The following is a 6,769-nucleotide window of genomic DNA, read 5'->3' on the forward strand; positions in this document are numbered from 1 at the left end:
TCGAAATTAATCATGAAATAGAAACCAAACTAACTATGACTTATTTAACCTGAAACAAAATCAGAGTAAGGGAAAAAGGTATAAAGACTAACCAATGTAGCTACTATGTTATTCCTCTCTCCATGGAGTTCCTACAAAACCGATAAGCTCAATAAACTTATTGGATCAAGGATATACTGAATCAGAGACACAGAAAGATACATACCTCTCTTTCTCTCGCGGCTCTTTCAATAACGAAGAGGTTTGGAATCTGGACAACAACATACAAATATTAAGATCAAACCAACCGATGTAATAAGAGAGACAAAGAGAGGAGATTAATAACAGCGTCACATCTCATCATCGAAACAAAATTTTCGATTCTAATCGAAGGAATTGAATTCACGGGAACAACAAAATAAAATAATCTGAACCTTCACGGTGATGGAATGGACGGAACTGGAGGAGAACATCGACGAGTAAAGAGAAGCACCAAACATCATCTCCGTTGGAGATTTAAACAGAATCTACGATGACGAGAGAGACCAATCGACGACGACGAGAGAGACCAACCGACGAAGCAACGGATCAAACTTCATCTCCTTTGGAGATTTCGAAAGAATCAAAATCGATTCGCCGACGAAGGAACTTCGAGAATGTAGAAGAAGAGAGAGAGAGAGACCGAGAAAGAAGAGACAATTGTTTTCCCTTCGTGTGAAAGCAACGAGGCAATAAGCAGCCGCCACGTATGGGGTTTCTGTTAACTCTAAACCCTCTAAATTAAGCACCGGTTCTCTATTATTAAAGCATCTTTGATTTAATTTTTTGGTTTTTTTCCTTAAGAGCCTCTCCCTAAACCTAGCGATGGAGCTTGTCTAAGTTCTAGCCTCACAGTGTTTAGTGAAAAAGACAAGTCCATTGGCGAGGCAATTGCAGATACTGGTTTGGACTATATAAGGATCAGATCGCTGGCAAAGGCCCAAAGTATGCAAGTTAACAGATGGGTTTAACTGGATCCTTCAAGAGTAGGGCACATAAACAACAGATTTAAAAAAGCTGAAAATAAAGAATGACATAGCATGTTAATGGGCTTAAAATCCGATCATGTCCATTGATTAAAGAGTGTAATATCTTATTTTTTTCTTAGAGTGTACTATCATAATTTCACACTTATTGCAAAAATAAAAGTAGTTACCTTAAAACTTTTATGTAGCACAGATATCAGATTTGTGGAAGCCATTTTATTCTAGTGGTTTAATTAAAGTTCATTAATATTTCCATACCACAAAGTTTTGAGGTTCAAACCATAGAAAATGAAAACTTGCATGGTGCATGACGTATCAGTAAACATGAATTTCATAGGATAATTCGGAGTAATGCAGTAAGACGTGTAATCTCATAGGGTGGTATAATTGTCAGCATACGTGTAGTCGCATAAGATGGTAAAGTTGTTGACATAATTAACCATATGTTTGATAGCTAGATTTTTATCGGTGAAATTAAATTTTCTACATAATTTAATTTAAATCAAAATATTTAATTTCAGTTTTTGTTTATTTTGTAAATCGATTTGATTTTTCTTTTTGGTGATAAAATATTTATTTTGTTTAAGTTAAAATTTGAATGGTATAAATCGTAAAACACACGTGAATAATGTTATATATATATATATGATGTTTATGTTTTAATAATATAAATAATAATATCCATTTTGTGTTTTATTATTAATTATTATAATACATTTTTGAAATATTTATCTTCGTATTTGCAACCAGGTGCATGTTTTTTTTTTAACGTAACATAGACATCCTAGAGAGCATGACCGATTCTTCTTGATCTTGAAAATCTCTGCATCATCTTTCTTCTATCGACTTGAACAATGGTGGCAACAATCATCGTTGACTTTCAGTACTGCTTCACCTTTATACTTATCTGCTTCTCCTCACTACTCTGTTACACTCTCTTCTTCAGGAAACCAAAGGACTCATGTGTTGACTTTCCTTTGCCTCCGAGTCCTCCTTCTCTACCCATCATCGGTCAACTTCACCTTCTTCTCTCTGTTCTAATCCACAGATCTTTACAGAAACTCTCCTCCAAGTACGGATCTAATCTCTATCTCCGCATCTTCGGTTTCCCTATTGTCCTCGTCTCCTCAGCCTCAGTTGCTTATGAGATATTCAGGGCACACGACGTTAACATCTCCTCTCGTGGTTTCCCTCCTACAGATGATTCTCTTTTCGCTGGATCTTTCAGCATCATCTCTGCTCCCTATGGAGATTACTGGAAGTTCATGAAGAAGGTTCTTGTCACAAACCTGCTAGGACCTCAGGCGATCTGGAGCGGTCACGAAGAGTCCGTGGGGATGAGCTAGATAGGTTTTACAACAACTTGTTCGATAAGGCAGTGAAGAAAGAGACCGTGGAGATCTGTGAGGAAGCGTTGAAGCTTACTATCAACAGCATCTGCAAGTTGATCATGGGGAGGTGTTGTCTGGAGGAGGGAGGTGTGGTGGAGAGAGTCAAGGGATTAGCTAATGAGTTAGATTTTGTTGGCAAACATGTTGCCCCCATGGTTAAAGAAGCTTGTTCCCTCACTGTTTAAAAAGGAAGTGATGGTTGTTTCCAACAGGCTCAATGAACTGCTCGAAAAGGTTCTTGTAGAATATGAAGAGAAGCAGGGAGAGCATCATCTTCAAGGTATGGACTTGATGGACGTTTTGTTAGCAGCTTATAGAGACGAAAAGGCAGAGTATAAGATCACTAGGAACCATATCAAGTCGTTTTATGCGGTAAATAAATATTCCTTCCAAGAAATGGTTTCATTGAGAATCAAAACTGCTATGTTTAAGAAAATGTTTTTGCAACTGCATGCAGGATCTTTTATTTGCAGGCATTACCCCCTCAGTGCAAACAATACAGTGGACATTGGCAGAGATCATCAACAGTCCCAATACTCTTAAGAGAATGAGAGGGGAACTCGATTCCGTGGTAGGGACGGTAAGGTTGATCCAAGAAACAGATTTACCAAGCCTCCCTTATTTACAAGCAGTGGTCAAGGAAGGGTGTAGGATAGGAGGGTTCTATGTACCGGAGAAAACATCTCCAATGATTAATGATTATGCTGTGATGAGAGATCCAGATTACTGGGTAGATCCTGATGAGTTTAAGCCAGAGAGGTTTCTAGATACATGGCAAGAGGAGGAGAGAAAAGAGCAAGCACTTAAGTACATTCCTTTCGGAAGTGGAAGAAGAAGCTGTCCTGGAGAAAATCTAGCTTTTATCTTTATAGGAACTGCAATAGGAGTGATGGTGCAGGGATTTGAATGGAGATTCAAAGAAGATAAGGTTAACATGGAAGAGACTGTTGTAGGACTGAGCTTGACTATGGCTCATCCTCTTAAGTGCACTCCTGTTGCTCGAACCTTCAACTCCCTAACTCTGAATCTAAAGAGTTGTGACTTTTCAGGAACACTAAAAAGACAAGCATGTCGTGGACCTTCCATCTTTTCCAATTATTTCACGTAGTTCTAAGAAGAAAACATTGTGTAATTAGTTAGTGAGCAAATCATGTTTGATCATTCATGAATTCACATGCAAAAATACTGTTCGCAAGAAAATCTAACTTATTTGTCTAACAAAAATACTTTCGATATGTCCCAAAAAGTGGAATGTCTAACAAAATAATGCTTTGTCCAAGCAACCCAACGAGACAAAGCATTACTGAAGAGCCTCCAAATCAGTTTGAGGGTAAAGATCTTTGACGAATCCTCTAGTTTCCTTAACCACCTTCTCGCTTAGGGTGCAAGATATCCTTCGATGCCGACTTAGCTTTTGATGGAGTGTTAGGACAACCATACCAGAGAAATGAAGAACACATAGACTCAATGACGTCAAAGCAACGTTTTAGAAGACTGAATGCCGAACACCAGAAAACTTTGATACTGTCTATCACTGATTGAATGAGTTTCAATCTGCCCTCATAAGAGAGAGGTTTACATGTCCACTAGAGGAACCGAGTGTGAATCCTATCAGACTCAGAGTGTGCTCTTGTCAGACTTTTATTGGTTAGTGGGAGGCCAAAATATCTGATAGGGAACTGGGCTACCAAGTTCAGTCACTGTCTTATGGAGATCAAGAGTTGGCCCTGCTATAAATATTGAGGATTTTCTCATGTTAATTTCTAACCCAAATTCCATTTCAAACTCCTTCAGAACCATAGCAATACCACAGAGGGAGGAAGCGCTGCCATCAGTTAAAACAAGTAGATCATCTCCAAAGTTGAGATATGTGATTTTAAAATCTAATTTATTAGATTATTTGGTTCTCACCTTCAAGTGAGCGTATGAATTCTAAAATGAAACTCTTCGGGTCTTAACTTTGATCTTATTTATATCTACATTCATGTTTACAACTACTTTTATTTTCACTTTTTGGCTAATATTACTGGTGTAGATTTTTTGAAACATAACCAATTAGATATGATTTATGATCTTACATCTTTTTTTTTTTTTTTTTTTTTGAAACACTGATTTATGATCTTATATCAGTAGCTCTTTTTAAGTCTTAAGAGATAAGATCTATTTCATAAAACTTCTTTAGGTGGTGTTATTCAATTATGTATTTTAACAGAGTTTAAATCTATAAAAAAAACTCCATTGTTATTCAAATGATGATTCTAAATTTTATTTTAAAATCTAGTGTTATTCAATGAATGATTTAAATCCAGTTTTTAAAATCTAGTGTTATTCAACTTTCAAAAATTTTAAAATTCTTTGTATTTTAAATTGATTTCAAATCTTCGCTTATAGATTCTTATGAACAAATTATTGAATTCAAAATCCATGGTATATTGCAGAGATTTTAGAATTCATCAATTTAAAATTTTAATTTTGATAGATTACAAAATATTAATAATTGATTTTAAATCAATGATTATATATCATTCACGATATTATGTCTACTGAACATATTAATTGTGTGAAAATTTTATTTTCAATATTTATGCATCATTAAAAATTTCTTCGATAAATTTTTATTTTTTAACTTAAAACTCAACATAGTTGAGTTTATTTACAGATTTCAAGTGTTGTAATCTTTAGATTGCAAAATTCATGACGAGATTTAAATACGTTAAGGTGTTATTCAATCTCTGATTTAAAATCAATTTTCAAGTTTTGTAATCAATTAAAATTTTAAATTTAAACATAGATTTTAGTTAATGAATTCTAAAATCTCTACAGTATACTTTTAATTTTGATTTCAATTATTTGTTCATGAAAAACCACCACAAATAATTTGAAATCAATTTTAAATAAAAAAAATTTAAATCTTTTGAAGTTGGATAACATTAGATTTTAAAAACTGGATTTAAATCATTCATTGAATAACACCATATTTTAAATTAGATTTATATATACAATATCCAATAACACTAGATTTTAAAATAAGATTTAGAATCATCATTTGAATAACAATCGGTTTTACTTAAATTTAATAACACCACCTAAATTCTGGTGATCATATCTTTTTCGATTGTTCTAAAGAATTGAATTTGTGGATCTTTTACGGACAAAATTTAAATTTAGTCTTAATACCCTCACAAAATAATAGTAACTAGATATTGACCCGCCCTCAGAAGGCGGGTATATTTTTTTTGTTTTTTTTAATTTTTTGCCTAATATAATTTATGTCTGTGTTTGTATAATTATATTTTTGTATGATATGAATTTAATAGAATAAATATAATATTAAATAAATAATTTATCAAGTTTCATAATTGTGTACTTGTGTCCTATACGTTTGGGATTAAGGAGTTAGTTATCAAATTTCGAAATTGAATTTAGTATAATTGATTTGATTCCTGGAATGTTCTTGTTTGTTGGATATATAGTGAGGAAAAATAGATATGCTCCATATTATTAGGAAACAGTCGACATAAGTAAGGTTAAATATTATTAGCTATCGTAAATATAGTGGTAAAGTCCAGAAAATATATTAGTAGAAAATTTAAATGGTGCTAAAGTCCAGAAATATATTTTAAATGGTCCCGATCAAGTAGACAACAGCTTGTAAAAGCGGAAGTTACATATAAAGAGAGGTTTCCTACTATTAAGGCGTGGTGGTTATTTTCGAAAAAGAAGATGATGTGGTGGTTAGTTTTGAAAATTAAAAAGGCATAGTAGTTATCATATTAAAAATGTATGTATCGTTAAAAATAGTTGTTGGATCCAACTTTTATCAATGGGTCAAACATGTGTTTTAATAGAATAGACTAGATATTGACCCGCCCTCAGAGGGCGGGTATATTTTTTGTTTTTTTAATTTTTTGCCTAATATAATTTATGTCTGTGTTTGTATAATTATATTTTTGTATGATATGAATTTAATAGAATAAATATAATATTAAATAAATAATTTATCAAGTTTCATAATTGTGTACTTGTGTCCTATACGTTTGGGATTAAGGAGTTAGTTATCAAATTTCGAAATTGAATTTAGTATAATTGATTTGACTCCTGGAATGTTCTTGTTTGTTGGATATATAGTGAGAAAAAATAGATATGCTCCATATTATTAGGAAACAGTCGACATATGTAAGGTTAAATATTATTAGCTATCGTAAATATAGTGGTAAAGTCCAGAAAATATATTAGTAGAAAATTTAAATGGTGCTAAAGTCCAGAAATATATTTTAAATGGTCCCGATCAAGTAGACAACAACTTGTAAAAGCGGAAGTTACATATAAAGAGAGGTTTCCTACTATTAAGGTGTGGTGGTTATTTTAGAAAAA

The 6,769-nt window shown here is 33.1% G+C and overlaps 1 pseudogene; it reads left to right on the forward strand.

Annotated features, from left to right (window-relative positions):
- The first annotated feature begins 1,530 nt into the window (after positions 1 to 1,530).
- LOC111203694 lies at positions 1,531 to 4,532 on the forward strand (annotated as a pseudogene).
- Positions 4,533 to 6,769: the final 2,237 nt, after the last annotated feature.

This window comes from Brassica napus, chromosome C3 (assembly GCF_020379485.1).
Source record: "Brassica napus cultivar Da-Ae chromosome C3, Da-Ae, whole genome shotgun sequence".
Taxonomy (NCBI): domain Eukaryota; kingdom Viridiplantae; phylum Streptophyta; class Magnoliopsida; order Brassicales; family Brassicaceae; genus Brassica; species Brassica napus.